Genomic DNA, 22687 nt, shown 5'->3' with positions numbered 1-22687 from the left:
TCCGAGCTGAACGAGTCCGAATCCGACCCCTCCACCGGGTGGGTCCTGAGCAACTCGAAAGAATTCTGAGTTAACAGGGGGGTTTCTTTGAGGGCTCTTGCTCTCTCTTCCGCCGCCTGCTCCTCCGTGGGCTGGCCCCTGGTATGTTTCTTGGAACGTTTCCTTTGTTTCGTCGTTGTCCAGTTTGCATCCCCCCCAGCCTCCCCGCGTGGCTGGGCTACACCTTTAGCATGCATCCACGTCCAGGCATCTTCTGGTGAGGTGAACAGGTGAGTGCGTTCCTCTAAAATTACACGTAATTTGGCGGGGAACATTAGTGCATATTTTATGTCATACTCCCGGAGGCGTTGTTTGACTTGGTTAAAGGAGTTACGTTGCCTTTGTACTTCCTGGGTGAAGTCTGGATAAGCATGCACTCTCGAGTCCTCATAGCTGTATGGGCCTTTGCTGCGGAACCGTTGGAGTATGGTATCCCGATCCCTGAAATTCAGAAATCTGGCTATCAGTGGTCTCGGAGGTTGGCCCGGTGCTGGAGGGCGTCCTGGTATTCTATATGCTCTCTCCACCGAGAAAAATTTGGATGGAGAGCCATTCAAAACCTCCCTGATTAACCATTGTTCCAGCAGAAGCTCCGAGCTTTGATCCAGCGTTTTTTAAGGAAAGCCAAGAAACCGAACATTGTTGCGGCGGGATCTGCCCTCCGCCTCCTCTGTTCTTCTCTGCAGTGACTTAACTTCTGCATTCAGGCGGAGAATTTGTTTTTGATTCTCCTCGACCTTTGGGGTCAGCGCACTTATTGCCTCCTCCGTTGACTTCACTTTATCAGATAGTTTGCCGTGATCTACCCTGAGGATGTTTAAGTCTTGCGATACCGTATCTATCCTGGTTTCCAACGATGTTTTGGTGTCCATGATTGCTTGTAACACTTTCTCAAATTGTGAGGAGTGAGTCATGAGTGTGGACTCCAGCGACTGCAGGGAGGGCGTATGCTGCTGGTCTCCAGGTGCCTGACCCTGCGCGTTCCGATCCTGATTCTTTGCTGATTTAGACCTCCCGGCCATTTTGACTTGTCTATCGCGACCTGGTGCCTCCTGAACTCTGGCAATCGCTTTCGTACTCTAGGCCGCGATAGCGAATAAGGCGCGCTCTTCTCCTCAGGGCCACGCCGGTACAGGCTGCAATTTTTGCGGTCTCAGGCCTACTGGTGGATTTTTAAGTGAGTTCACGGGCAATCAGGCCAGCCAGCACCACACGAGGTCAGCAATCAGTACCCAGCTCCAGTCCCTCTTCGGCACGCAGAAGAGGAGTGGGGCCCACAGTTTTGATGACTCACGGGCTCGCTCAGTACTTTCATCGCCTCATATAACATCCGGAGTATTCAGGGGCCATTTCCCAGCCCGCACTTGTAGTAGGTTACCCCCAAGCCTGCTGTTGCTTTCCTACAGGGCCCCCTGCAGGGGGAGGCACGACACCCCGCTCCTTCACTCCTCCACATCAGTCCGGGGCCCCCGTGCGCCGATGCCCCCTGCTGCTGTCTCACGAGGCCCCCCTCACCCGATATAGGGGGGGGGAGGGGAGGAAGCCTACGGCGAACGAATATTTAGCGGGGGGGGCACCCAGCGCGGGACTCATCCAATGTTGGGCTTCACGCCCTCACGAGGTGGGCCGCATCAGCTCCGCGCACCCACCTCTCTGCCCGGCTCCAGGGCCTCGTCCAGCCCGGCGCGGGCAGCAAAATGGCGGCCGCGGCACTCCGGCCGACGATCACGGAGCCGGCATTGGGGCGAGAACGACCCACAGGACATGTCCCGCCACAAGAGGTGCGGGAGCGGCGCCCCCGGAGCGCCCCGCAAGTTCTTCTTGGGCGAACCCGTGAGGAGCGCCGATTCAAGCGTCTCTCCCGGTCGCCATCTTGGCTCCTGGACAATACTTTATTAGTGTCAAAAACCCCTAAGGTCCTTGAAGTTCTACTGAGTAACTTTAATAGATTTTGTCGGGACCATGGACTGGCAATTAACAAGAGCAAGACTACATTTATGGCCATCCATCCTCAAAAAAGGGTTAAGTGGTTCATTAATGTTGGAAAGGGATGGGTTGAAGAAGGTGATAGATGCTGATTATCTTGGCATTCGCCTTTCTAGTGCAAATTCATTGGGAGCGCAGGTCATCGAAAGTACCCTTATACTGAAGCATAGGGCTGCAGCCTTTCTAAACTTTGCTAACAAGACCATGTCTCACCCAATGTCTCCCCTTCTTGTGGTTTAGTGGGCTGAAGTGGTTGCTGCAACAGTATACAGAGCAGAACTTTGTGGACACATTAACTTAAAAGCTTTAGAGGTGGCTGAAAATACATTTTTAAGAACGGCCCTCAAACCGCCCCAAAGTACACCATTGATATTTTAATTTGATCTTGGTTTTCGGTCCGTTGCCACCCTAGCGCACCTGAAACCAGTTTCATACTGGCTACGGATTTGGTCCACGCCTGAGCTGGCAGAGTACAGGGAGGATTTAAGGGATGTTTTAAATAAATCTTAAAGAGAAGCACGGCTACCTTGGTTGAAATATGTAAACCAGTCTTTATAATCTAGTAACCTGAGTACTGGCAGTCCCCTGAAACCATTCCATCCTCTCAAAACTAGAAATCGAAGGACATCTATTGGAAGCTAGGGGAGACTACATTTCCCAGACAGGAAGGCCTGGATCAATTAACTGACTGTGTTATAGGGTTCAAGCCTACCTAGTATTTTGAAAACTATATGAATTACATTGAGCTCCCATTCACTAAATCCCTGTATATAAGGTTCAGATTAGACACTTTACCGCTTGATACTCTCACTGTTAAATGTAATGGCAATCAAGGAGTTAGCAAAATCTGTCCTGCGTGTAAGAGTGCCAAAGAAACCAACGCTCATCGCCGTCTTTTCAGTCAAAAGTACTATAAGGAATGTAGGCATTGGATCATCCCTTTGTGCCACCTCTTAAGTGTAAGCCAGTATACGGTAGATATAGGACTATGTAGAGTGGATATGTCTCTGGTTATTGTCTTCTTCGTTGCCAAATATTTGGAGAGTATATAACTAATTCGGAAATAAAAAGTGTTTACCCTATAAAGACTTTGCTTTCTGCCTAGTGTCAATCTTACCCTTATTGTTTATCATGGTATTATTGATTTTAGAACTGTTTTTTAAATTTCATTGTAGTTAAAGCACTTGCATTTTACAAAATTAGGTTGTCTCGTGTGGTAAGGTAGGGCTTGCATACTCCTTCATATTTTAGAAATCATTTCATTTACATTTTTATGGGCTTAATTTATGTTCATTTATTAACTACAAGAAGTTTGAAACTAGGTAATGTGTCATTCATGAGTTTATGCTCTAAAAAAATGAAAACAAATAGCATTCGGTTGAAGCCTTCCAAATATATTTATTTCAGTATGGCATGCATAATCTGATCTCTTAGGCATGGGGGATCGTATAAGGTTTTTTCCTACAGTCAGTTGTTTGTCGTTCTGTCTGTGCTTTTAGACCAAGAGTGGAAATGTTTGAGAAATGTATTTGTATACAATTTGCACATTTCTTTCTTAGTTAATGTACTATGTTATTCTTTTTAATAATCATATATTATTTGTATTACTTTAGAGCCATTGGCTGAAACTGTCATAGTTGGACTCTTGCTCTAGGCAAGACTGCTGGTTTAAGGATGACAGTACTTATGTTTGTAGGCGACTATGTCTATCCTACAACAAGTCACAGCTGTCGTCCCAACCCTTCCGGCTCAAAAGCAGCACCTCACCAAAAACCCAAACAGTAAAAGGTGATTTGTGGCAGCCTTTACGCATGGACTCAAAAGTATGACATCTCAGGGAGTGTTGTGGTTAAACGGAGATTACCCCTTTGTCACAGATATATCATGTCTCATCCAAACACAGGCACTAACGAAGATGCAGTAAAGTTTCAATGGTTTTTATTTAACACAACTTCAATCTGCGATAAGTTGCATGAGCTGCAATGATTAGGATAATGAACAGTCCAAGAAACAGAATTGTAAAGATAAGAGTCATTATTAAAAAGACCCCCACCATCTTGCAATAACATGAAAAGACATAAGGTGTGTAATATGTCCTAATACACTATCATGATAGGCCTAACCTCCTACCTAAATGAGAGCTGGGTATGTTAAACCTAATCTGCTAATGCCATGTCAATGAGAGGATCCCCCAACCCTCGTTACCTTGGAATGAGGTCTCTATCTCAGACTCCGTAGGGACACGAAGACTGGGTCAGCGTCAAGACGACGTGCAACATCGATATCAGTGATGGTGGCGATGCCCTCTGGTCGGGATCCCTCTGATTATCTGTCTAAAGTGTGATGTATTTATACAGATCTACTTGGACCCCTGACGTAGGTGTGTTCCCAAACAATAGATAACAGGCATGCTTGGGGCGGCAATTAATATAAACAATTCCCTCGAAAGCATGGAGAGGGAAAGTCCCTAAGTGTGAACACTTACTGTTTGTTTGTCGTTGTCACTTGATCTTGACGCCTTAACGCGGTGGCACTGATAATGCAAATCATGACAAGTGGCCTAGCTATAAACAAGGCAGCCATCTTAGAAGAATTAAATAATTAAATGGGCTAAGACAGAGCAAGCTAAGTAGGTTAAAAGTCACTAGGTGACGGGGGCATGAGTCTGCAAGCCAAAGGCTAAGCTAACTCCTGTTATCCCATTAAAACAAACTAGGATTCACTACAAAACAAAGTAAATAAAGAAAGTAAAGAATGTCTGCACTCTATAGTCATCATACTGGCCATTACACAGTCCAGCTACTGCTGGCATTACCCATCACAGGCTACCTGGAAAAATGTCATGCTTGATGAACTGTATGCCAAGACATGCAAGCTACAGAAAAGGATACTCATACATATGACAACTACAGCATTAATGCACACAATCATCACATGGTGTAGGAGGCTGGACTGGCTTGTAGTGAGTACCAAGGGGTACTTACACCTTGCACCAGGCCCAGTTATCCCTTATTAGTGTATAGGGTGTCTAGCAGCTTAGGCTGATAGATAATGGTAGCTTAGCAGAGCAGCTTAGGCTGAACTAGGAGACGAGTGAAGCTCCTACAGTACCACTAGTGTCATATGCACAATATCATAAGAAAACACAATACACAGATATACTAAAAATAAAGGTACTTTATTTTTATGACAATATGCCAAAAGTATCTCAGTGAATACCCTCAGTATGAGGATAGCAAATATACACAAGATATATGTACACCCCACCAAAAATATGCAGTATAGTATTAGAAAACAGTGCAAACAATGTATAGTTGCAATAGGATGCAATGGGGACACATAGGGATAGGGGCAACACAAACCATATACTCCAAAAGTGGAATGCGAACCACGAATGGACCCCAAACCAATGTGACCTTGTAGAGGGTCGCTGGGACTGTAAGAAAACAGTTAGGGTTAGAAAAATAGCCCACCCCAAGACCCTGAAAAGTGAGTGCAAAGTGCACTAAAGTTCCCCAAAGAACATAGAAGTCGTGATAGGGGAATTCTGCAGGAAAGACACAAACCAGCAATGCAACAACGATGGATTTCCAGTTGAGGGTACCTGTGGAACAAGGGGACCAAGTCCAAAAGTCACAAACAAGTCGGAGATGGGCAGATGCCCAGGAAATGCCAGCTGTGGATGCAAAGAAGCTGCTACTGGACAGTAGAAGCTGAAGGTTCTGCAGGAACGACAAGGGCTAGGAACTTCCCCTTTGGAGGACAGATCCGTCACGCCGTGGAGAGTTGTGCAGAAGTGTATTCCTGAAGAAAGACTGCAAACAAGCCTTGCTAGCTGCAAGTCGTGTGGTTATGGTTTTTGGATGCTGCTGTGGCCCAGGAGGGACCAGGATATCGCCAATTGCGTCTGGGGACAGAGGGGGCGTCGAGCAAGACAAGGAGCTCTCTCAGAAGCAGGCAGCACCCGCAAAAGTGCCAGAACAGACACTACGAAGTGGAGTGAAACAGTGCTCACCCGAAGTTGCACAAAGGAGTCCCACGCCGCCGGAGGACAACTTAGGAGGTCGTGCAATGCAGGTTAGAGTGCCATGGACCCAGGCTGGACTGTGCACAAAGGAATTCCGCCGGAAGTGCACGGAGGCCGGAATAGCTGCAAAAGTCGCGGTTCCCAGCAATGCAGTCTGGCGTGGGGAGGCAAGGACTTACCTCCACCAAACTTGGACTGAAGAGTCACTGGACTGTGGGAGTCACTTGGACAGAGTTGCTGGATTCAAGGGACCTCGCTCGTTGTGCTGAGAGGAGACCCAGGGTACCGGTGTTGCAGTTCTTTGGTGCCTGCGGTTGCAGGGGGACGATTCCGTCGACCCACTGGAGATTTCTTCGGAGCTTCTAATGCAGAGAGGAGGCAGACTACCCCCACAGCATGCACCACCAGGAAAACAGTTGAGAAGGCGGCAGGATCAGCGTTACAGAGTTGCAGTAGTCGTCTTCGCTACTTTGTTGCAGTTTTGCAGGCTTTCAGCGCGGTCAGCAGTCGATTCCTTGGCAGAAGGTGAAGAGAGAGATGCAGAGGAACTCGGATGAGCTCTTGCATTCGTTATCTAAGGAAATCCCTAAAGCAGAGACCCTAAATAGCCAGAAAAGAGGGTTTGGCTACTTAGGAGAGAAGATAGGCTAGCAACACCTGAAAGAGCCTATCAGAAGGAGTCTCTGACATCACCTTCTGGCCCTGGCCTCTCAGAGCAGTCCAGTGTGCCAGCAGCACCTCTGTTTCCAAGATGGCAGAGGTCTGGAGCACACTGGAGGAGCTCTGGGCACCTCCCAGGGGAGGTGCAGGTCAGGGGAGTGGTCACTCCCCTTTCCTTTGTCCAGTTTCACGCCAGAGCAGGGCTGAGGGGTCCCTGAACCGGTGTAGACTGGCTTATGCAGAAATGGGCACCATCTGTGCCCATGAAAGCATTTCCAGAGGCTGGGGGAGGCTACTCCTCCCCAGCCCTGACACCTTTTTCCAAAGGGAGAGGGTGTAACACCCTCTCTCTGAGGAAGTCCTTTGTTCTGCCATCCTGGGCCAAGCCTGGCTGGACCCCAGGAGGGCAGAAACCTGTCTGAGGGGTTGGCAGCAGCAGCTGCAGTGAAACCCCGGGAAAGGTAGTTTGGCAGTACCCAGGTCTGAGCTACAGACCTGTGGGATCATGGGATTGTGCCAACAATGCCAGGATGGCATAGAGGGGGCAATTCCATGATCATAGACATGTTACATGGCCATATTCGGAGTTACCATTGTGAAGCTACACATAGGTATTGACCTATGTGTAGTGCACGTGTGTAATGGTGTCCCCGCACTCACAATTCCAGGAAATTTGCCCTGAACAATGTGGGGGCACCTTGGCTACTGCCAGGGTTCCCACACACTAAGTAACTTTGCACCTAACCTTTACCAGGTAAAGGTTAGACATATAGGTGACTTATAAGTTACTTAAGTGCAGTGGTAAATGGCTGTGAAATAACGTGGACGTTATTTCACTCAGGCTGCAGTGGCAGGCCTGTGTAAGAATTGTCAGAGCTCCCTATGGGTGGCAAAAGAAATGCTGCAGCCCATAGGGATCTCCTGGAACCCCAATACCCTGGGTACCTCAGTACCATATACTAGGGAATTATAAGGGTGTTCCAGTATGCCAATGTAAATTGGTAAAATTGGTCACTAGCCTGTTAGTGACAATTTGTAAAGAGAGAGCATAACCACTGAGGTTCTGGTTAGCAGAGCCTCAGTGAGACAGTTAGGCATCACACAGGGAACACATACCTATAGGTCACAAACTTATGAGCACTGGGGTCCTGACTAGCAGGGTCCCAGTGACACATAACAAACATACTGAAAACATAGGGTTTTCACTATGAGCACTGGGCCCTGGCTAGCAGGATACCAGTGAGACAGTGAAAACACCCTGACATACACTCAGAAACAGGCCAAAAGTGGGGGTGACAAGGCTAGAAAGAGGCTACTTTCTCACACATGGCGATGGGTTGAGATTATGTGCATTAAGGGGGAAATCCCAAATGGCTTGTAGGGCCAGACACTAGGGTATATATAGGGCCGCATGTTTTTGTTTGTATTTCAGTTCTTGGAGCCTGTCATACGGTCCTACATATTTACATGTCAAGATTACAGATGTGTTCAACAGGCCAGAATGGGAAGAGGATACCTAGCCACCCGCCATCTATGTCTCTACAGTATTGTATGCTGATTGAATCACCCCAGAGAGTAGCTTGTGTGAGAATGTGTCCCATTCCTTGTGTACACAACATCACACTTAGAAAGCAGTCTCAGTAACGTTATGCATACAGGGATGTTTGGGCGTACACTGCCATTTTATATACCTGCAATCTTAAAACATGAGCACCTTTGCATCATTACATTTGGAGAAGTTTAGGGTCCGATTTACAAAATTTCTGCACAGTGCAGCAGCCATAAATTATGTGCTTTGCTGCGTGAGAAGGAGAGAGCAGAAGAGCATCATATGTATAGAAATACGTCTCTCTCCTCCCCTCTCCCTAGCGCTGGTGCAGATTTTAGCTGTTGTGTGCCATGCACACACCTTTGCATCATAGTGCAAGGGTATGTGCATGAGTCTAGCATAGGTTTTGTAATGGAAGGATTCCCTTTCAGTACAAAATACTATGATTAGGCTCACTTTAAAACTTTTCCTACTTTGTTTGTGTGCTGCACAGTGCAGCATGCGTGCAAAGTCAGAAAAGAAATAGGAAATTAAAATATTTCCCCTTTTGAAACCTGCTTTCAAATGGCATTAACCTTTGGTGAAAAACCATGTCTGCTATTGTTTGTAGATAGGATTTTGCATCTACAGGTATGGGTGATTGCATGAAAACGCTTATGTACCACCCATGTAGCGCACCCTCGATTTTGTGGCTAAAGGTATGGGTGATTGCATGAAAACGCCCATGTACCACCCATGCAGCGCCCCTTGGTGGCAAGTAATGAAAAGCAGTGCTTCATGATACTTAGCATTACTTGTAGGCTACTTTCTAGCACCAAACAAGTTTTGCACTGAAAAGTAAAGAGATAAAAAAAGATATTGGGCCTCATTACGACCCTGGCGGGCGGGGGAGAAGTGGCGGTAATACCTCCAACAGGCCGGCGGAAAAAAAAATGGAATTATGACCATGGCGGTTACTGCCATGGTCATCCGCCTCTTCTCCACTCCGACCACCAGGGCGGTGACGACTGCTGGGCTGGAGACTTCGGTCTCCAGCCCGACAGGCGTCATCAGACCGCTGGCGGTATCAGGACCCTGCATACCGCCATGGATTTCGGGTGGGTTTGAACTGCCACGAAATCCATGGCGGTAGGCACTATCAGTGCCAGGGAGATCCCCTACCCCGTCCCCCCCCCACAACCCACATCCCCCTGGCACCCCCCCAAAGGTGTCAGGACACCCCTCCCCACCCCCGCCTTCAACATGCACATACACACACCCCCTCCCCACCCCAACATGCATATACACACACCCCTACACGCACACATACACTACAACACATACCAGCACACATACAAACAGACGTGCACACAGACTGACCCGCACACACTTCCCATACACACAACACACCCCCTGCATGCATACATGCACTCACACACCTCCTCTACATACTCACACGCACACCCCCATGCACGCACACAACACCGCCCCACCCCCTCCCCTAACGGATGATCAACTTACCTTGTCAGTTGATCCTCCGGGAGGGGAAGGGATCCATGGGGGCTGCTCCGCTGCCAGCACCCCGTCATTAGAACACCGCCACGCCAAATCATGGAACCTGATTCGGTGGGCAGTGTTCTTATGACGGGAGGTGGAGATGGAGCAGCCTCCACTTCCTCGCCAACCGCCAGTATGGCTGCTGGCGGCTCTCCATCCGAAAAAGGACGGAGGGCTGCCAGCAGTCATAATATGGTGCGCGGAAAACCACCTGCACTGGCGGTCTTCAGCACGGCGGTACCTCAGCGGTCTCTAAAAAAGACCACTGAGGTCGTAATGAGGGCCATTGTGTCAATTTTCATCAATTGTTTTGCGCAAAAATGCAGTAAAGTTTAGTAAATATACCCCTAGCTGTCTAAAGAGTCGTTGTCATTTTTAGTGTCCCAAGTGTCAATTTGGATCAGAAAATGGCACGTGTGATGTTTTTGTTGACCAAAGACTAACATGGAATCTAATGGGTACAGCGCAGCTTAGTCTGATAAATATTTCCATCCTCTTCAACAGATAGCATGACCCCAGAGCAGGCCAGGGCCCAGGGCATCAGGCTGGACTGCTACCGTCACCTCAGACATGTTGCCCGAGACTACCAGAAGATGGGTCACTGATATGTGGAGGAAAGGTCCATTAGTACTTGGTATGCCAAACTACAGGCTCACCGATGACTAGAGATGACCGAATCCAGCCATGCTGATAATGTTCCCCTTGGTGGGGGCGATGGATCAGAACCAAGCACCTTTCCCGCTCCAACAGTGCATTCTACCCAGCCACAAGCACCACCCCAGGGCAGCCATCTGCCTTTAAACTGAAAACCATGGTTGACCTAGATGATTGAAATGCCGTGTACTTGGTATTGAGCAGCAATTGAACATCATAATGTGCAGCATTAACAGCTTGCAGCAAGCGGTGGACAGGATGGCTTCCCAAATTCAAGACATTTTAATACTGCCTTACCCATATTTCTTTCCTGTCTTTTATACTCTTTGTACTGTAGGTTAGGTTAGACATTAGCATTGGGATAGTTCGGGATAGGTTAGTGTTGTTTTTGGATTTGTAGTTTTCATCTTCTCAGGTGGGAATGTGGGTGGGTAGTTTGTTAAGGGTGGGTGATGTTTATTATATATTTTAAAAAAATAACATTTTGAAAAAATACAAAAAACATATATTTGTTTAGATTTAAATGTATAGTTAACTTGTGTATAGGAGTACTTTATGTTGTTGATGTGTAAATATGTGTTTTAAGGGGGTAGGGGCTGATGTGTAACATATCTAGTGTGGTATATCCGTAGGATTACATAAATTAGGTGTAGGTATGTTAAGCTACTTTTAAGATAAGTTAGTGTAGGTTAGCTAGGTTAGGTTAGGAATATTTAGGTTTGGATAGGTAAGACACGTTAGAGAAGTTAGTTTTAGATTTTAAATGCTGCTTTAGATATTAATAAAATGTGTTTGCTACTTTAACAACTGCTTTGTGACTAACTGTGTAGGAGTAGACACATATTGTTGGGTGCTATTAGACGCATGCTGTGGGTTTTCAATGCAGTGTTTGTTTCCATGTGTGGCTAAGTGGAATACCTATGGGCCCAGTTCAGTGAGGTTTACAATGGATTGATGTAAGCGATCCTCACACATGACTGGATGATGATATAAGTGGTACTCCTGCTGTAAAGGACACACAGGGCAAAACAGGTATTCCCATACTCTTGCAGTGTGTGTGTGTAAGTGGTGCTACATGTATTAGATGAATCCTCATGTCAAACTATTGTTAGTAATATGTGTGGTTTTGTCTCACACACCGGTGCCAGACTCTTACACCCACACCATTGCATCAATTGCTTGTCACAGTAGTCTTATTTGCTGGCTAGTATCCATGGATGTGCTCCTCACCAGTGTAGTGACATCATTCACCATTACCACTGACTGAATGCTACTTTTTGTACTTCATTCTTGTGACCTTGAGTAACTACTTGCTAGTCGTGATAGACATAGAGGTCGCCAAATATATTACCCTCGGCCTGCATAGCTTTGTCTGTGGCTTTATGACACACATGTCCTTTTTGTTGATAGTTGGTATTTTTAGATCACAACATCCAGCATAGTCTACTTAGTCCAGAAACACAACACGCAGTTTTATCTCATTGCATTTATTTACATGTGCAAAAATGTTTATAATCACAGTAGCAGTTCTATCTGCAACAACCCCAACAGTTTTTTTAAGCCATAAGATGTCCGGACAGAGTCCATTGGGTATACATTGCATGAGTCATGTGGAGGAGAGGAGTGTTTCAGTGAGGAGGAAGAGGAGCTAATTGCCAATCTGTAAGATAGGCCACATCCACAATCCACAAATGGGTGAGATCATTAGGTGGGACAGCAAATTGAGGACAGTACCATTTGGGAAGTACACTGGCATGGTCATCAGCACTGGGCAAAGGAGAATCTGGCCATTTGTCACAGAGAAATGCTACCCATCAGTTCTTCTGTGGAAAGAGGTCAAGTCCACATCTTCCTCCTCCGATGTTTGTGATGCTTCTAATGAGGGGGGTGTTGTTGGTGCTGGAGATGTGGATCCCCTGTGCGCAGCAGCATTTCTCTGTGCCAACAATTGAGGAAGCACTCCACTAAGAAGGGCCTTATTGTCTGCCAGCACAGCATCAATGTTGCAGTGTTAGGCACCCATTGTTGCTATGTATGTGACATGCTCCATGGACTCCAGGAGTTGGCGGATCACCCCCTGCTGGTTGGCAACCTTGCTGTTGTCACTTTGGCAGGTCAATTGTTTGTACCTCTGCCACATGACACCAGCAATGTTAGCCAGGGACTATTCAAGGCCACAAATTGGAGAGCAGGTGCTTCCTATAGCCACCAAGGTGTCCTTTTTGGGACTGAGGCATCTATAGACTGCCTCAAGGCTGTCCAACACTGTGTCCATCCCCGCCCACACCACATCTACCATCTCCTGCTGGACTCCTTCCACACAACATTTCAATTCAACTTGGGGGTCCTTGGAGTCCAGGGCTGGGGGTGGGCTGGCAGGTGGTGTTTGTTGGGTGATGGGTGGACCCTCTGGAGACCCCACAACACTGTCAGCTGTTCCCACAACCAAAGGTGGTGTATCAAAGGAGGCCAGGATTTGCCAGGTGGTATCTTGATCAAGGGTTGGTGGGCTGTCATCCTTAGCAAGATCGTAATCCTAGTAAGGCAGCTGGCCAGTAGGTGTAGGTACATCCTCTGTAATGAGGTATGTTAATAGTGAACTATGTTAGATGTTGACATGAGTAATCTGATAAAAAATCTGACTTTTTACTATTTGGCATTCACTACAACACTGATGTGTAGGATGTCAGAGTTGCACTGTAGTTGCCTTTCAGATGGCAGTATCTCTGCATTGTTCGTATAACCACTGTGTGACAATGCTGGCTCATGAGACAAATTGCAACACAGTTACACAGCTCGCTGGGCCTACCATTCCTGCACATATGATAAGAGGTAAAGTCCACATCTGGCAGGGTGATTTGCAATCTTTTTCATGATGCCTATACTGATTGTGTTGTGATGTATAGCCACCACTACTGTGAACATTGCACCTAGTCCCCCATTCCCTGCATCTAGTATTCATCCCACAGCTCCTTTGCAGGAGTTGTGGGTCTGGTCAATGAATTATGGTTATAATCCAGCCAGCTAGCTTTCACACTGCACAGTATGGCACTCTACCTTGTTGTGCTATCTTGCAAACACATTATGCGTTCATGTGGCCAAGGATTGATTTTTTAACACATGTCCTGCAAATTTCTGCACAGCTACCAACCTTGCTGCACTGCAGGAATGCATCATGGCATATACGTACCATGTATTTACTATTTGTATATACTCATGTGATTGTATTACATACACATTTGGCTTCATATTTGTGGACAGTGGGCGCTGTGTGCCAACTCTGGGGATTAGCCCAGGTACAGCAGGTAGGTTGCCAGCATTGACACTCACCACATAATTGCCAGAGTTGGGTATCTGCATAGTATCACAGATCTTTTGACTGCTTGTTATGTGCCAGTGACTCTACTTAATGCCACACAGTGATGGAACTCAGAATAAACATGACTCTCGTGCCTACAGCACCAGCAATATGTGTGACCACATCCAATGGACTGACATGGGTGGCTGTCATTGAGGGCTATGGGTCGAGCTGTACCTCACATTGTAGTAGTGCTGAAATTAGTGACCTCTACCTACCCCAAACATATCTGGGCATATCCACTTCTGCCTCCTTCCATCGCTGACTCCTGCCCTTTGTGGTGGCAGACTAGATTTTCTTGTACCTTTTCAGTTCCCTGTTTCACATCCTCCAATTGAGACAATTTCCTTTCAGACTCCCTTCTACCATGTGCTACATCTTCGCCCAGAACCACTTCCATCATATGTAGGATGCTGTACACCAATGGCCTCTTCTTTGGCATTCCTTCCCAGCTGCAACACAAGTATGACACAGTCAGACACAGCAGTGCATGTGTATTGGTCAGGTTACCTTGCAGAACACATATCTATTCTGGCCTTCTTGCTATGCAATGTCTGCCCATTCAAAACACAGTGACAGTTCAATCTACCCAAGATTTCAAAAGTTTATTTAAAGTTTTAGATCTACTAAGAGATCAACAGTAAAATATCATCAAATATAACATAATACCATAAGATTACATTCACATATAGTAAGGTGTGCCATTTAGGCTACACAGGACAAAAGTTAATTCATGCTTAAAAAAACTCTTCAAAAATGCAAAACTTCTATAGCACATCATTTCATTGACTGGGTTGTTTTTATGGGGACTGAGCGGCAGCTCTGGCTGATTTAATACCATGATTCAGAAACAGAGGTTTTAAAAAGTAACATCTAGCAGGTTTCAAAATAGGGCAAACAAATAATACATGGTCAGTCATCTGTACTGAGCCCTTGCACAGGTTGCACTTGCTATCAGCCTAACGTTTTCGCCACCATGTATCTACAACACAGCTTAACCCCTTCGCTGCCAGGCCTTTTCCCCCTCCTGTGACGAGCCTTTTTTTAGCTATTTGGGGCAGTTTGCGCTTAGGCCCTCATAACTTTTTGTTCACATAAGCTACCCATGCCAAATTTGCGTCCTTTTTTTCCAACATCCTAGGGATTCTAGAGGTACCCAGACTTTGTGGGTTCCCCAGAAGGAGGCCAAGAAATTATCCAAATAACAGTGAAAATTTCGTTTTTTTAAAAAAAATAAGAAAAAGGGGCTGCAGAAGAAGGCTTGTGGTTTTTTCCCTGAAAATGGCATCAACAAAAGGTTTGCGGTGCTAAAATCACCAGCTTCCCAGCTTTCAGGAACAGGCAGACTTGAATCAGAAAACCCAATTTTTCAACACAATTGTAGCATTTTACTGGGACATACCCCCTTTTTATGATTTTTTGTGCTTTCAGCCTCCTTCCAGTCAGTGAAAGAAATGGCCATGAAACCAATGCTGGATCCCGGAAACCGCAACATTTCTGAAACGTAGACAAAATTCTGAATTCAGCAAGGGGTCATTTGTGTAGATCCTACAAGGGTTTCCTACAGAAAATAACAACTGAAAAAAAAAAATATTGAAATTGAGGTGAAAAAAACATCAATTTTTCTCTACGTTTTACTCTGTAACTTTTTCCTGCAATGTCAGATTTTCGAAAGCAATATACCGTTACGTCTGCTGGACTCCTCTGGTTGCGTATATATAGGGCTTGTAGGTGCATCAAGAACACTAGGCACCCAGAGCCAATAAAAGAGCTGCACCCTGCAGTGCGTTTTCATTCTATACCGGGTATACAGCAATTCATTTGCTGAAATATAAAGAGTGAAAAATAGCTATCAAGAAAACCTTTTCTATTTCCAAAAAGGGCACAAGATAAGGTGTTGAGGAGCAGTGGTTATTTGCACATCTCTGAATTCCGGGGTGACCATACTAGCATGTGAATTACAGGGCATTTCTCAAATAGATGTCTTTTTTACACACTCTCTTATATTTGGAAGGAAAAAATGTAGAGAAAGACAAGGGGCAATAACACTTGTTTTGCTAATCTATGTTCCCCCAAGTCTCCCGATAGAAATGATACCTCACTTGTGTGGGTAGGCCTAGCGCCCGTGACAGGAAATGCCCCAAAACACAACGTGGACACATCACATTTTTTGAAAGAAAACAGAGGTGTTTTTTGCAAAGTGCCTACCTGTAGATTTTGGCCTCTAGCTCAGCCGGCACCTAGGGAAACCTACCAAACCTGTGCATTTTTTAAAACTAGAGACCTAGGGGAATCCAAGATGGGGTGACTTGTGGGGCTCTGATCAGGTTCTGTTACCCAGAATCCTTTGCAAACCTCAAAATTTGGCTAAAAAAACACATTTTCCTCACATTTCAGTGACAGAAAGTTCCGGAATCTGAGAGGAGCCACAAATTTCCTTCCACCCAGCGTTCCCCCAAGTCTCTCGATAAAAATGATACCTCACTTGTGTGGGTAGGCCTAGCGCCCGTGACAGGAAATGCCCCAAAACACAAAGTGGACACATCACATTTTTTGAAAGAAAACAGATGTGTTTTTTGCAAAGTGCCTACCTGTAGATTTTGGCCTCTAGCTCAGCCGGCACCTAGGGAAACCTACCAAACCTGTGCATTTTTGAAAACTAGATACCTAGGGGAATCCAAGATGGGGTGACTTGTGGGGCTCTGATCAGGTTCTGTTACCCAGAATCCTTTGCAAACCTCAAAATTTGGCTAAAAAAACACGTTGTCCTCACATTTCGGTGACAGAAAGTTCTGGAATCTGAGAGGAGCCACACATTTCCTTCCACCCAGCGTTCCCCCAAGTCTCTCGATAAAAATGATACCTCACTTGTGTGGGTAGGCCTAGCGCCCGTGACAGGAAATGCCCCAAAACACAAAGTGGACACATCACATTTTTTGAAAGAAAACAGAGGTGTTTTTTGCAAAGTGCCTACCTGTAGATTTTGGCCTGTAGCTCAGCCGGCACCTAGGGAAACCTACCAAACCTGTGCATTTTTGAAAACTAGAGACCTAGGGGAATCCAAGATGGGGTGACTTGTGGGGCTCTGATCAGGTTCTGTTACCCAGAATCCTTTGCAAACCTCAAAATTTGGCTAAAAAAACACATTTTCCTCACATTTCGGTGACAGAAAGTTCTGGAATCTGAGAGGAGACACACATTTCCTTCCACCCAGCGTTCCCCCAAGTCTCTCGATAAAAATGATACCTCACTTGTGTGGGTAGGCCTAGCGCCCGTGACAGGAAATGCCCCAAAACACAAAGTGGACACATCACATTTTTTTAAAGAAAACAGAGGTGTTTTTTGCAAAGTGCCTACCTGTAGATTTTGGCCTCTAGCTCAGCCGGCACCGAGGGAAACCTACCAAACCTGTGCATTTTTGAAAACTAGAGACATAGGGGAATCCGAGATGGGGTGACTTGTGGGGCTCTGACCAGGTTCTGTTACCCAGAATCCTTTGCAAACCTCAAAATTTTGCTAAAAAAACAAGTTTTCCTCACATTTAGGTGACAGAAAGTTCTGGAATCTGAGAGGAGCCACAAATTTCCTTCCACCCAGCATTCCCCCAAGTCTCTTGATAACAATGATACCTCACTTGTGTGGGTAGGCCTAGCGCCCGTGACAGGAAATGCCCCAAAACACAAAGTGGACACATCACATTTTTTGAAAGAAAACAGAGGTGTTTTTTGCAAAGTGCCTACCTGTAGATTTTGGCCTCTAGCTCAGCCGGCACCTAGGGAAACCTACCAAACCGTGGCATTTTTGAAAACTAGAGACCTAAGGGAATCCAAGATGGGGTGACTTGTGGGGCTCTGATCAGGTTCTGTTACCCAGAATCCTTTGCAAACCTAAAAATTTGGCTAAAAAAACACATTTTCCTCACATTTCGGTGACAGAAAGTTCTGGAATCTGAGAGGAGCCACAAATTTCCTTCCACCCAGCATTCCCCCAAGTCTCTTGATAACAATGATACCTCACTTGTGTGGGTAGGCCTAGCGCCCGTGACAGGAAATGCCCCAAAACACAAAGTGGACACATCACATTTTTTTAAAGAAAACAGAGGTGTTTTTTGCAAAGTGCCTACCTGTAGATTTTGGCCTCTAGCTCAGCCGGCACCTAGGGAAACCTACCAAAACTTTGCATTTTTTAAAACTAGAGACCTAGGGGAATCCAAGATGGGGTGACTTGTGGGGCTCTGATCAGGTTCTGTTACCCAGAATCCTTTGCAAACCTCAAAATTTGGCTAAAAAAACACATTTTCCTCACATTTCGGTGACAGAAAGTTCTGGAATCTGAGAGGAGCCACAAATTTCCTTCCACCCAGCGTTCCCCCAAGTCTCTCGATAAAAATGATACCTCACTTGTGTGGGTAGGCCTAGCGCCCATGACAGGAAATGCCCCAAAACACAAAGTGGACACATCACATTTTTTTAAAGAAAACAGAGGTGTTTTTTGCAAAGTGCCTACCTGTAGATTTTGGCCTCTAGCTCAGCCGGCACCGAGGGAAACCTACCAAACCTGTGCATTTTTGAAAACTAGAGACATAGGGGAATCCGAGATGGGGAGACTTGTGGGGCTCTGACCAGGTTCTGTTACCCAGAATCCTTTGCAAACCTCAAAATTTTGCTAAAAAAACAAGTTTTCCTCACATTTCGGTGACAGAAAGTTCTGGAATCTGAGAGGAGCCACAAATTTCCTTCCACCCAGCATTCCCCCAAGTCTCTTGATAACAATGATACCTCACTTGTGTGGGTAGGCCTAGCGCCCGTGACAGGAAATGCCCCAAAACACAAAGTGGACACATCACATTTTTTGAAAGAAAACAGAGGTGTTTTTTGCAAAGTGCCTACCTGTAGATTTTGGCCTCTAGCTCAGCCGGCACCTAGGGAAACCTACCAAACCGTGGCATTTTTGAAAACTAGAGACCTAAGGGAATCCAAGATGGGGTGACTTGTGGGGCTCTGATCAGGTTCTGTTACCCAGAATCCTTTGCAAACCTAAAAATTTGGCTAAAAAAACACATTTTCCTCACATTTCGGTGACAGAAAGTTCTGGAATCTGAGAGGAGCCACAAATTTCCTTCCACCCAGCATTCCCCCAAGTCTCTTGATAACAATGATACCTCACTTGTGTGGGTAGGCCTAGCGCCCGTGACAGGAAATGCCCCAAAACACAAAGTGGACACATCACATTTTTTGAAAGAAAACAGAGGTGTTTTTTGCAAAGTGCCTACCTGTAGATTTTGGCCTCTAGCTCAGCCGGCACCTAGGGAAACCTACCAAACCTGTGCATTTTTTAAAACTAGAGACCTAGGGGAATCCAAGATGGGGTGACTTGTGGGGCTCTGATCAGGTTCTGTTACCCAGAATCCTTTGCAAACCTCAAAATTTGGCTAAAAAAACACATTTTCCTCACATTTCGGTGACAGAAAGTTCTGGAATCTGAGAGGAGCCACAGATTTCTTCCACCCAGCGTTCCCCCAAGTCTCTCGATAAAAATGATACCTCACTTGTGTGGGTAGGCCTAGCGCCCGTGACAGGAAATGCCCCAAAACACAAAGTGGACACATCACATTATTTGAAAGAAAACAGAGGTGTTTTTTGCAAAGTGCCTACCTGTAGATTTTGGCCTCTAGCTCAGCCGACACCTAGGGAAACCTACCAAACCTGTGCATTTTTTAAAACTAGAGACCTAGGGGAATCCAAGATGGGGTGACTTGTGGGGCTCTGATCAGGTTCTGTTACCCAGAATCCTTTGCAAACCTAAAAATTTGGCTAAAAAAACACATTTTCCTCACATTTCGGTGACAGAAAGTTCTGGAATCTGAGAGGAGCCACAAATTTCCTTCCACCCAGCGTTCCCCCAAGTCTCTCGATAAAAATGATACCTCACTTGTGTGGGTAGGCCTAGCGCCCGTGACAGGAAATGCCCCAAAACACAAAGTGGACACATCACATTTTTTGAAAGAAAACAGAGGTGTTTTTTGCAAAGTGCCTACCTGTAGATTTTGGCCTCTAGCTCAGCCGGCACCTAGGGAAACCTACCAAACCTGTGCATTTTTGAAAACTAGAGACCTAGGGGAATCCAAGATGGGGTGACTTGTGGGGCTCTGATCAGGTTCTGTTACCCAGAATGCCCCCCCACCCCCCTGGGGAGCGACCCTTGCCTACAAGGTTGCTCCCCTTGCGTGACGGCGCAAAAAAAAGATCCCTGGTGCCTAGTGGTTTCTGCCCCCTTTGGGGGCAGATTGACCTAAAATCTGGCAATCTGCCCCCAAGGGGGGCAGAAATGGTCTAAATACAATTTGCCCCCCAGGGGAGCGACCCTTGCCTAATGGGTCGCTCCCCATCTCTAAAAAAACAAAAAAAAAAAAAAAACACAAAAAAAAATTTTGCCCTGGCGCCTAGAGGTTCCGGCCCCCCCTGGGGGCAGATCGGCCTAATAACAATAGGCCGATCTGCCCCGGGGGGGGCAGAAATGACCTAAAATTTATTTGCCCCCCCACACCCCCGGGGAGCGACCCTTACCTACAAGGTTGCTCCCCTTGCGTGACGGCGCAAAAAAAAGATCCCTGGTGTCTAGTGGTTTCTGCCCCCCTTGGGGGCAGATTGACCTAAAATCGGCCGATCTGCCCCCAAAGCGGGCAGAAATGGCCTAAATACAATTTGCTTCTCCTGGGGAGCGACCCTTGTCCAAGGGGTCGCTCCCCATCTGTAAAACAAAAAATCAAAAAATCCCTGGTGCCTAGTGGTTTCTGCCCCCCTTGGGGGCAGATTGGCCTCATCAAAATAGGCCAATCTGCCCCCAAGGGGGGCAGAAATGGCCTAAATATAATTTGCTCCCTAGGGGAGCGACCCTTGCCTAAGGGGTCGCTCCCCACCTAAAAAAAAAACGAAACATAACAAAAAGAAGAAAAAAATATATATCCCTGGTGCCTAGAGGTTTCTGCCCCCCCAGGGGCAGAAAAGGCCTTCCCAAAAAAATGACCCCCTGGGAGCGACCCTTGCCCAAGGGGTCGCTCCCTTATGTCCATTTAAAAAAAATAAAAAAAATCCCTGGTGTCTAGTGGGGTTTCAAAAGCCGGATTGCAAGCAATCCGGCTTTTGAAACCCTGGGAGAGACTTCAAAGGGAAGCAAATACATTTCCTTTCCTTTGAAGCCTCTCCGGGCCTCCCCCACGGGATTGAAAGAGAAATGCTGAGCATTTCTCTTTCAATCGCGCTGGAAGCAGAGCTTCCAGCGCGATGGGGGAGACCCTGTGACTAATCAGCGTGTGCACGCGCGCTGAAGTCACAGGGGGGGTTGGGGGGGGTCGGGATGGAAGGGGAAGGGCTTCCCCTTCCATCCCTGACTTGGGGGTGTGCGGGGGAACCCCACAGAGGGAGCGCTAGCGCTCCCTCTGGGCTATGTGACCAGGACGTAATGGTTTGGTTATGTCCTGGGCACAGCAGCACTGTGCCTCAGGACGTAACCATTACGTCCTGGGCACAGAACGGGTTAAAGGGAGGCAACTACATCTAAACATAAGCATGGAGCTGTGGACCTCATGTGCCAAATTCCTCCTTAAATAGGGCTGAGGGGCCGAAACACTTCCAATCCTTGTTACTTTCTCCCGAATTGTTTGCCTCCCGCAGTGATGCCTATCTTGTTCCACAGATTTAAATTTCATGGAGGATTTTAGATAGCCTCTAAGGCTGCTTTAGCTCATATCTTTCATGTCTACCAATTTCAGGCTAAAGTGCTTGAGTGCTTGAATATGGTTCAACATCAAAGTGTAGTCTCCCCTATGGAATTGAAACATTCGATACTTATAGGTTTCCTCAAGGAGTTCTCTTTTGAATGCATAAGATGATAGCCCCAACATACTAAAGATGCCAACCCTCTCACAAAGGTGCTGACCTTCACAAGATAGCAGTCCCATTTCGAAATGTAATGCCTCTATTTGTGTCATTGTGTTTAAATTACCAATTCATCACAATATTTTCTCTTCTACTTTGTGCATAAAGTGCCAGTGCTTAGTATGTAGTTGCCCTATTAGCTTAGGTGGAATTTTCATCTTGTAAACAGTCAGCAAATGAATAAAGTCCCTTTGGTCTGAAGCGCCACAAAATGCCTTAAGTGCATTTGCATGAGCTAAAGCTCTATTTGTCAAGTGGATAATATGTCCTTTCTTGTTCATATCATCAGAGATACCTTTTCCTAGATACAGATAAGATTTTGTACCTGGAAGACATCTGTAGTTCCTCCTCCGGTGGCATCCCTTCCTATGAAATTTAATTACTTTACTTTTATCCACTTTAAATGTCTAGTATTGCCTATCGGCAAAAGTTGCTAGACCATGAAGGTGCTTCTGCAAACCTTTAGCTCCTGTTGACTAGGATCTGACCATTGGGGAATCTCCTCCCACGAGGTACATCAGCTGTGGCATATTAGCCACATACGATGAAAAAAGAAAACACGTTAGTAAACAGCCTTGTTTTAAGCCATTTTTGTTTCAATCTTTGGTGGAAGGCCACCGTTACCCCCCAACATTACTTGACACCATGTGGCCGTATGCAGGGTTGTTATCAATTTTAATAGTCCCTTTGGGATACCCAGATCCTTAAGTTTCCTCCATAGGGTATACCTGTCCACGCAGTCAATGGTGGTAGAGAAATCAATAAATGCTGCACATACTGGCATACCACGTTTCTGGACATACTTCTCCACAGTAAGGTGTTGTGGTTATAATATTTAGGGTGGAGCAGTTTGGTCGGGAGCCAGCCTGTTCCAGGGGCAAGATCTGCATTTCCTTCACCTAGTCCTGTAGACGATTTAATATGGACTTTGCAAACATTTC

This window comes from Pleurodeles waltl, chromosome 5 (genome assembly GCF_031143425.1).
Source record: "Pleurodeles waltl isolate 20211129_DDA chromosome 5, aPleWal1.hap1.20221129, whole genome shotgun sequence".
NCBI classification, from domain to species: Eukaryota; Metazoa; Chordata; class Amphibia; order Caudata; family Salamandridae; genus Pleurodeles; species Pleurodeles waltl.
This window is presented reverse-complemented; position numbering follows the sequence as displayed.